Genomic DNA, 11103 nt, shown 5'->3' on the forward strand with positions numbered 1-11103 from the left:
GGGACAGGTAAGCAACTGGTTTTTTTTTTAATGTTTTTATTCCCACGGGTCTCCGATTATTATACTCTGGGGCTGAAAAGACCCCAGAGTATAATAATTGTTTATGGGTGTCCACAGTGGGACATAATATTGTGTGCAGAGGACACTATGTGGGATAATACTGTGGGCAGGAGCCACTATGGGGGATAATACTGTGGGCAGGAGCCACTATTGGGGATAATACTGTGGGCAGGGGCCACTAATGGACATAATACTGTGTGCAGGGGCTACTAAGGGACATAATGCTGTGTGCAGGGGCCACTAAGGGACATAATACTGTGTGCAGGGGCCACTAATGGACATAATACTGTGTGCAGGGGCCACTAAGGGACATAATACTGTGTGCGGGGCAACTAAGGGACATAATACTGTGTGCAGGGGCCACTAATGGACATAATACTGTGTGCAGGGGCCACTAATGGACATAATACTGTGTGCAGGGACCACTATGGGGCATAATACTGTGTGAAAGGGCCACTAATGGACATAATACTGTGTGCAGGGGCCACTATGGGGGATAATACTGTGTGCAGGGGCCACTAATGGACATAATACTGTGTGCAGGGGCCACTATGGGGTATAATACTGTGTGCAGGGGCCACTAATGGACGTAATACTGTGTGCAGGGGCCACTATGGGGTATAATACTGTGTGCAGGGGCCACTAAGGGACATAATACTGTGTGCAGGGGCCACTAATGGACATAATACTGTGTGCAGGGGCCACTATGGGGTATAATACTGTGTGCAGGGGCCACTATGGGGTATAATACTGTGTGCAGGGGCCACTAAGGGACATAATACTGTGTGCAGGGGCCACTAATGGACATAATACTGTGTGCAGGGGCCACTAAGGGACATAATACTGTGTGCGGGGCAACTAAGGGACATAATACTGTGTGCAGGGGCCACTAATGGACGTAATACTGTGTGCAGGGGCCACTATGGGGTATAATACTGTGTGTAGGGGCCACTAAGGGACATAATACTGTGTGCAGGGGCCACTAATGGACATAATACTGTGTGCAGGGGCCACTAAGGGACATAATACTGTGTGCGGGGCAACTAAGGGACATAATACTGTGTGCAGGGGCCACTAATGGACATAAAACTGTGTGCAGGGGCCACTAATGGACATAATACTGTGTGCAGGGACCACTATGGGGGATAATACTGTGTGCAGGGGCCACTAATGGACATAATACTGTGTGCAGGGGCCACTATGGGGTATAATACTGTGTGCAGGGGCCACTAATGGACATAATACTGTGTGCAGGGGCCACTATGGGGTATAATACTGTGTGCAGGGGCCACTAAGGGACATAATACTGTGTGCAGGGGCCACTAATGGACATAATACTGTGTGCAGGGCTTTCTAAGGGACATAATAAAGTGCAGAGGAGGGGGGCGGTCGAGGTCTTCGGTGTCGGTTGGGATGGGCCCCATGTCAAAAGTTCGCCACGGGGCCCCGCCATTCCTAGTTACGCCACTGTATATTACATTACACATGTTTGGAGAGAAAATAATTCAAGCTGCAAGGACAAACAGTGGCCTTCCATTCAACTCAAAACTATTATCTCTGTATTTACATACAGAGATAGCAATCACTGCGTAAACCCCACTGCTCCAGCCAATGGTCAGAATAATGTCTGTACAGGCAGCTGCCTGTACATACATATACACTCACCGGCCACTTTATTAGGTACACCTGTCCAACTGCTTGTTAACACTTAATTTCTAATCAGCCAATCACATGGCGGCAACTCAGTGCATTTAGGCATGTAGACATGGTCAAGACAATTTCCTGCAGTTCAAACCGAGCATCAGTATGGGGAAGAAAGGTGATTTGAGTGCCTTTGAACGTGGCATGGTTGTTGGTGCCAGAAGGGCTGGTCTGAGTATTTCAGAAACTGCTGATCTACTGGGATTTTCACGCACAACCATCTCTAGGGTTTACAGAGAATGGTCCGAAAAAGAAAAAACATCCAGTGAGCGGCAGTTCTGTGGGCGGAAATGCGTTGTTGATGCCAGAGGTCAGAGGAGAATGGCCAGACTGGTTTGAGCTGATAGAAAGGCAACAGTGACTCAAATAGCCACCCGTTACAACCAAGGTAGCCAGAAGAGCATCTCTGAACGCACAGTACGTCGAACTTTGAGGCAGATGGGCTACAGCAGCAGAAGACCACACCGGGTGCCACTCCTTTCAGCTAAGAACAGGAAACTGAGGCTACAATTTGCACAAGCTCATCGAAATTGGACAATTGAAGATTGGAAAAACGTTGCCTGGTCTGATGAGTCTCGATTTCTGCTGCGACATTCGGATGGTAGGGTCAGAATTTGGCATCAACAACATGAAAGCATGGATCCATCCTGCCTTGTATCAACGGTTCAGGCTGGTGGTGGTGGTGTCATGGTGTGGGGAATATTTACTTGGCACTCTTTGGGCCCCTTGGTACCAATTGAGCATCGTTGCAACGCCAAAGCCTACCTGAGTATTGTTGCTGACCATGTCCATCCCTTTATGACCACAATGTACCCAACATCTGATGGCTACTTTCAGCAGGATAATGCGCCATGTCATAAAGCTGGAATCATCTCAGACTGGTTTCTTGAACATGACAATGAGTTCACTGTACTCCAATGGCCTCCACAGTCACCAGATCTCAATCCAATAGAGCATCTTTGGGATGTGGTGGAACGGGAGATTCGCATCATGGATGTGCAGCCGACAAATCTGCGGCAACTGTGTGATGCCATCATGTCAATATGGACCAAAATCTCTGAGGAATGCTTCCAGCACCTTGTTGAATCTATGCCACGAAGAATTGAGGCAGTTCTGAAGGCAAAAGGGGGTCCAACCCGTTACTAGCATGGTGTACCTAATAAAGTGGCCGGTGAGTGTATAAGTGTTGCAAAGTGTGCTATCCCTTCCCACCAGCGCAATTTTACAAATTTTGGGTTTTTTTACTCCCGGTCTTTCAAAAACAATAACTTTATTTTTTTGTTCACAGAGCCACATGAGGGCTCAAAATTTGTGCGATAAATCATACTTAGTAATGGTCATTTGATATTCTGTGCAATGTACTGGGAATCTGGAAACAATATTCTGAATGGGGTGGACACAATACTATACTATACTTTTATTACAGCAGGGGTGCCCAATACGTCGATTGCGATCTAATGGTAGATCGCAAAGGACGTATGGGTCGATCGCTGGATGCAGGGATCCAGGGATCCTCAGTGTCTGCTAGTTCACAGTGCAGGCTGAGAGTTACCTCTGGACACTGGCAGGCGGGGCAGGCGCTGTGAAGAAGCAGACAGCGGGGATCTCTGGGCGACCAGAGAACGCCGCTGTCTCCTGCTCTCTCGATACGCCTGGCCCCGCCCACATGCCGGGCCCCGCCCATAGACACACCCGTCCCACCCACAAACCCGCCATGGCCCCGCCCACATGCCAGCCACAGCCCCGCCCTAGTAGATCTTTTGTCTTGGTCAACTAATAAAGTAGCTCACACGCTGAAAAAGTGTGAGCACCCCTGTATTACAGGCTGCTTAGCACACCAATGATACAAGTATATATTAGACAAGCCTGGGAGCTTTTGTTCTGAGGAACAGCAAAACAACCCAAAATGGATGCAAATGACAGTCAGTATAATTTGCAAATCTTCAACCGTTAGAATATAAATCAAATTTTGTTGGAAAAAACTCCCAATGATAACATTTCTGTTCACAAATTAAATTATAAAAATCCCCTGTTCCAAATTGTTATGCACAACAGAGTTTCTAAACATTTTATAAGTTGTAAAGAACAGAAAATGGTCATTTGTTGAATTTGCAGTATTAAGAGGTCACATTTACTGAAATCAAATGCTATTTAAATCAAAAACATCTTAACACAAGCATATTATAGGAATAGAATAAAGATGTCTGCCAAGCATACGCAGAGTCAGGGGAGGCGTCAGCACCCGGCAAACCCGGTCAAGTGCCATGGCCCCAAGCTCTTGTGGGGGCCCACTGGGCTGCTGGGTGCTGACAGCAGACAGCTTCCCAGGAGCCACCATTAATACATCTTTTACTTTTAACTAGATCGGCGTCTGCAGACACCGATCTAGTTAAAATGTTTCCTGCAACTTGGTTGTCTTGTCAACTGCAAGCCACATGAGGCTTGCGGTTGACAAGACAACAAGAACACAGATGTTTGCTTCTCAGCACAATTAGGTGCAATGACGTCATAGCATCGCGCCGCCTGTGCTGAGACAGACGTCCCAAGGGCCCACATAGACCTGGAGTCGATCCCGCGCAGAGCCATCCTCACTGTGCTCCTACACAAGCGTATTGTAGGAATAGAATAAAGATGGCTGCCAAGCATGTGCAGAGCCAACAGCGCATGCTCAGCGGACATCTTTATGCTATATCTACAATACACTCGTGTAGGAACACAGGGGGTATGCCTTTACACTTGCTTGGTGGCCATCTTTCTTTTATTCCTACAATATGCTCGTGTAGGAAGGAGGTGCGCCATTTCAATTTTTAACTCAGGCAGCAGAAAAGCTGGAATCGTCCCTGGGCCACCTTATCTTTGTTTCACACTGTGCGGTTTCTGCCTCTCCATTCTGATGTGTACTTCCTTCTGCCACCGCACCTGGTCCTGGTGTACCCTTCCTCCATGAAACTTGAAGGTCTAATGTGCACATTTTGGGGTTCTTTCTCACCCACACTGGTCAACTGCCACCTATACCAGGAACACGCTAATTGTTTAAAAGTTGATGTATTTTCAAATAAAACTGTTTAAATCTTAATTTTTGTGTCTGAGCTGTATATGATCACTTAATGTAGCTTGAATTAACACTACACTCAATGTACACCTATATGAGTTTATGCTGTAACACGAGGAATAGTCCATCACTGCAATGTCCTGAAAAACAGTAATACTTGTAGTTCTTCCAGTTTCTATCTAGGATTGTGTCTTAAATGGCTTTAGTATTTTTTTTTTTATAAATGTATAGTACAAACGAATGTAAGAAACTTCATAATGTAAGTTATCAGGACAAAACTCATTGTTACTCACCTTTCCTGGACTCCAGCACGACTCCCTATTCTCTTCGGCGATTCTGCCTGATGTCAGAAAACACTGATAGGCAGGGCCATTTTAACACATTGGTGGGCCTCGTGTGAAGGTTTCATAATTGGGGCCACCCAATCAACACCACTTGACCTGCACAAATTATAATACCCCCTCAATGGACCCCACATAGTATAATGCCCCTTAGTGGCTCTCACACAGTATAATGCCTGCCTAGTGACCCCATACAATATAATGCCCCCTTATAATATCCCCTTCCAGATTTCCCCCACATTTTCTTGTCCCCCTTCAGGTTAACCCCCCCCCCCCCCCGATTCATGTCCTCCTACTCCCCTGGTTGCTCCCATAGTATCATGTCCCCCCATTCCCCAGATTGCCCCCACTGTATCACGTCCCCCGCACCCTGACATGTCCTCATGTCCTCCTCAGGTTGCCCCCCGCAGTTTCATGTTCCCCTGAGGTTGTACCCACAGTGTCATGTCCCCCCCAAGGTAGCTACTACAGAATCATGTCCCCCCACCCCACAGGTTACACCCATAGTGTTATGTCCTCCCCCCAGATTGTCCCCACAGTGTCACGCCCCCCCTCAGTTTCATGTCCCCATCAAGTTGCTCCCTCGGTGTCATGTTCCCCCCAGAGGTTGGCCCCACACTTTAATGTCTCCCTCCAGGTCACCCCCCAGGTTTATGTACCCCTTGGTTGCATCCACAGTGTCATGTGTCCTCCCTGAAGTTGCTCCCACAGTATTATGTCCCCCTATCCCCAAGTTTGCCCCCCATAGTATCATGTCCCCCTACCCCCACAGAATCATGTCCCCCACCCCACAGGTTGCCACATATTATGTATTCACACAAATTTGGCTTGGTCATTAAGGTCCAAAGCAGGCCGGTCACTAAGGGGTTAAATCGATCAGTAACTATTATCTGTTTGACTTTATTCCCTGTTGTATAAGGTTTAGAAAACTAGAACCAATCAGTAGGTCCTTATAATGGACCTGAGAATATACAAGGTCCATGCACATATTGCACTTGACTAAACTCAACCACATGACCCCAGTGTTGCAAGTAACAGTAGTAACTAGTGGGCCACCACATTGTCCATGTCCTTAATATGGTCTAAGTAGATCTTCACAGATCTTCTTGAAATGCGCAAAAATTAGAATTTTCAGGTAGTCAATGGCTGGGTCAGATTTATAGAAATTGTAGATTATTACATATGTCATGTCCTGCAGGACATTAGACATTTAACTATCAATTCCATGACCTACTGATTGAATTACAGAAACTTAGACAATTCATTTGTGCCTACGAATTTGTACTACATATGGTGTACATCACTAATCCACACTCTTTTGAGGAGTGGAAAAAAAAGCAAATATGTCACACACACAAAAAGGTTTTTACCAGGTGCCTTGTAAATGTTGGCCATGTGTATCGTGTGGCCAAGTTAAAATTCTGAAATGACTTAATATAATTTATTACAAGGAAATAGGAGCTAAGAGGTAATACACCTGAGGACATCGGCAGCAAAAGGTGAGAAATTGGTATAAAGAGTAACCTCTATCTAGACTGGTGATATTGTTACTGAGTTACAAGGAAGTCAGAACTGAGCGCACATAAGACAATTGGATCCAGGAGAGTTAGCCCACTCTATATAAGGAAGCTAAATCGTAGTTGGTAAAACCACTTCTATGTTGACTCTGTCCACTCTGATCCATATTTCTATGTGCCCCCACACAGTATAATGCTCTTACAGTCACCCATTAAATGCCCCCACATTATAATGTTCATCTTCAAGTACCTCTAAATTCCCTCCCCTGGTGCCCCAGTTTAAACTGCGGAAAACTATAGGGGGACGTTAAACTGGGGCATCTGGAGGGTGACATTAAAGCTTGGGGGTAGCTGGATGGGACATTAAACTGGGGGCAAGTCATTCCATATCAAGTGATCCAATCCAAATATGAATATTTTTCTACCTGACGTTTTTAGATATTTTTTTTAAGTACAACTTTAGTCAATTACAAATTAAAAGTTTTTAATTTTTTTCTTCATCAGTTAATTTTTTACAGACTTCTAAAGTTTTGAAAAAGCGCACATTTTGACCTGGTATGGCTCTACATTTTTTCTTTATCATACCTCATGCTAGAATTAAGATAAAGAGGTGGGGGAGGCATCATTTTTCTCAGAACGGTACCAGCTTCCATTTGATATGTCACAAGACTATGTTCTTTGTATTTTGTTTTGGAGAAATCAAATTCAAAATTTCAATGCGCAAATGTACAGGGATTCAACTTGGGACCTATCAAATTTGACATATTTTTTTAAGCCTTCAATAATCTGAATTTATGTTTGTGTGAGTTTTTTCTTTTTTTCTTTTCAAATTACAACTTATTGAATTCAATATTTAAATGCAACAATAAAGAAACACAAAAAAACAAATACCGTAAGTGCCAGAATAAATACATCTTAGGGCTCGTTCACATCTGCGCCCAGGTGTCCGTTCTGTAGGTTTCCATTTCCTGCATAAAGCAGAGCAGGATACGGAAACCTGCAGGAGTCTTTCTCACCCATTCATTTGAATGGGTGAGAAAGCTGTCCGGCCGTGAGCAGAGGTGAGCGTTTTATGCTCTCCACCGCGAAATCGGGTTTTTTAATCTGGACACAGAGTCGGACATGCATTAATTTAAAAAAAGGGCATAAAACGCTCACCGCCGCTCATGGCCGGACCCGGTCTGTGGTTTCCGTCTTCTTGCATGCAGAAGACGGAAACCACAGAACGGAGACCAAAACGCAGGTGTGAACCTAGCGTTAATCATTATAACACAACTTTTTCAGCATTTTCAACCTGAATGCATGGAACAAACCAAAAGACAAAAGGTGATCATATCCCCAAGTGTGATTTTCTAAATACAGTCTCATCCTAATTATATGTTAACAAAAAGATTAAAAGAACCAATATTTTTAACACATATTTATACATGTAACATTTTTTTTTTATTATAACACTAAACATGTCATTTATGAAGTGTTTAATAAGAATAGTACAGTAGTTAAATCCTCATTCTATAAAATATGAACTAATCAAATACTTAATAGGATGTTTTTCAACTACTGGACTTTTATCATCAATTTGTCCCTTCTAGTGGGTGACGTAATCTTATCCATAAGTGCTTACTAGCAATGTCACAGAGTATGTCCGGCCTGTCATGGTGTTTTATAATGTCTGCTTTTCTTGGATACACAAAGGATGGCGCTGGACCAGAAGGATGCAAAAAAGTCAATTCTACTTCATTTACACAATCTTGGGAGAGTACAGTCGCAGCCATCAGCGCCAATCATATTCACAGGTCACATAACCAGTTATGTCATCCATTGCCAATCTTGTGCTGCCTTCTACCACTTCATGGACTTCACTGTCATTGCTGAATAAAAAAAATCCTTGTTTTTATTTCTGTTTCACTACATGGAATGAAAATGTGGTATTTCTGAGTCCCTTTGATGGGTTCTGCTTCCTGTAACCAATGTTTTCTTCGTAGTCCTGGTTTGTACTATACATGAACTTTTTGAATTGAATTTGAAAAGTTTGGTTTGAATATGGCCCCTGTAGGCTAGTATCTGAGATAGGCAGATGATTGACAGAGCTGCTAGCCTGTCAACTGCTCTGCGTTCACTGTCTACCCCTGTTCATTCTCAAGTTGAGCACTAACAAAGCTTTCTCCTCTGCCCTCTCCTGCTTCTAAGCTGTAACATAATAAAACAATACAGTAATATCTAAAAATCATGAATTATTTAGTAAATATAGACCCTGCACTTTTAGACCACAGACTGAACAGATCTGAATTCAAGATTTTCGAATTGACACTGTAATAGTTATATTTTAAAATATGATTCCATCGCAATCTCAACTTGTACTTTGGTACAGATGTGGCTAGGAGCATAGCAGGCACATGTGCATTTTTGGAAATTTTGAAATTAAACGTTTTATTTCGGAAATGCATTTTAAAATTTTGTGTTCAGATGGGTGAAAGATTAACAAAGATACTCTTGTGACATATCTGACGAAAGCTTACACAGTTCTGAGTAGAATGGTGTTTATTTTGTTTATCTTTTTTCTAGCCTGAAAATTAATCCATTAATTAATTTAAAAAAAATCTAGATTTTTTTTCTTCACATTTTGCATTCTATGACAGACTGTTACCAAGTAACAAAATCTCAAAAGAATGAAAAATATAGCGGTAAAAATCATTGGTTCACTTGACATGGATTGACCCGCAACTAGTGGGCAACATTAAACCGTGAGGGTAACTGGAGGGTGCCTAGAGGCACACATGTCCCCCTCCAGGTACCCCCCACAATATAATGTCCCCTTCCAGCTAGCCCCACAGTTTAAACGGGGGGCAGGAGTCATTAGGGTGCTGCTGGCATGTAATGTGGGGCAGGGTCTTTTGGGGTTTGAGTCCCTGGAGGGCTGCTGAATGTGTCTGTGTGTGATCCCTGGGGTATTGATTTTGTATGGGGGGTTCCTGGTGTATTGCTTATGTAAGAGGGGATTCTGGAGGTGGTCCCAGGGTGCTGCCACCTGTGTGCATTTTTGAGGGTCCCTGGGTTACTACCTGCGTGTGAGGAGGTGCTGGTCCCTTGGGTACTTCCACCTGTGTGCATATGAGGGCCCAAGGGGTTCTGCCATGTGGTGTGCAGGTCCCTGGGGTACTACCTTCATGTAAGTGGGGGGTTCCTACGGTGCTGCCTGTGTGTGTGTGTGGGGGTTGTTGCTGGTGGTCCCTGGGATGCTGCCTGTGTTTTGGAGGGGTCAGGGCCCTGGGTTCTTGCCACCTATGTTTTGGGAAGAAGGGAACTGCCCCCAGATTGCTGTGGAGATGGGAGGGGGCCTTTAGTCCCTGGGTCCATGGGGGCTGCTGCCTGTATGCTGTTGTGATCTGGATCTTGGTGGGCTGCTGGCTATGTGTTATGCGGGGCTTACTGTTAGACATAGACCCTATGCTGACTTTCAGAGAATGCACCGAGACCATGAACCTACCTGCAGCAAATCTATTCTAGTCAGGTCAGTAGTGAAACGGATGGAGGGGACATTAAACTGGGGACAGATGAAGAATGACATTAAATTGGGGGCAGATGGAGGTGGCATTAAACATTGGGGGGTAGCTGGAGGAGAACATTAAAATGGGGCAATTGGAGTAGAACACTAAATTGGGGTCAACTAGAGGTGGACATTAAACTGGGGCAGCTGGAGGGGGACATTAAACTGTGGGTATACTAGGAGAGAGACTCTATACTTTGGGGTCAATTTGAGGAGAACATTATAATGTGGCGTATATAATATTAGGGTTATTGTGTGGGGAGCACAAAGAGAAATTGATCAGAATGGGCGGAGTCAATTTAAAAGTGGGAGGAGCTAAATTCTTTATGCGCGCCTCATTTTTTCTCCCTCTTCTGTGCTTTGAAGGTTGGGAGGTATGCAGGTCTTATAAAAAAAAAAACACCCCTCAGACAGCTATGGCAACAGGAAAAAAATGTAAGACCTTATTGTTCTTGTAAAGTTACAGAAAGGAAAACATTCTTTATTATTGGGGCCCAAACTGTGCTAGTCACTAAAAGTCTCACTAAAAGTCTTACTACATTTACAGGAAAACAACTAAAGGAGCGCTACAAGACTGTCTCTGCTGATACTATATACTTGGCCGCTGAAGCTGATCAGTCAGTAAAGTGCCGTAAAGCAGGTGACATGCTGACTGCCAGCAGGCACGTACTCGACAATCCCACATTGCTTTGCGTTTCAGCCTCGGTAGTCCTGTGTTGTCAGGGATACCTCAGACTTCGCTTACTGGGCGGAGCTAGGGTTTGGAAATCTATCGCGCGTAATTTTTCTGTCGGCTCCGCCTTCGTGACGCGGGAATCGGTGATTGGTTACAAACGTTGCCCTTGTACAATTCTGATTGGCCTAGGTTGGCGCGAATGTGCGCGA

The 11103-nt window shown here is 44.5% G+C and overlaps 1 protein-coding gene across 1 annotated transcript in view; it reads left to right on the forward strand.

Annotated features, from left to right (window-relative positions):
• The window catches only part of ZBTB8A (zinc finger and BTB domain containing 8A), a 140721-nt gene that overhangs the window by 23480 nt on the left and 106138 nt on the right, over nt 1–11103 (forward strand). The gene's annotated exons all lie outside the window — the stretch shown is intronic.

This window comes from Leptodactylus fuscus, chromosome 2 (assembly GCF_031893055.1).
Source record: "Leptodactylus fuscus isolate aLepFus1 chromosome 2, aLepFus1.hap2, whole genome shotgun sequence".
NCBI classification, from domain to species: Eukaryota; Metazoa; Chordata; class Amphibia; order Anura; family Leptodactylidae; genus Leptodactylus; species Leptodactylus fuscus.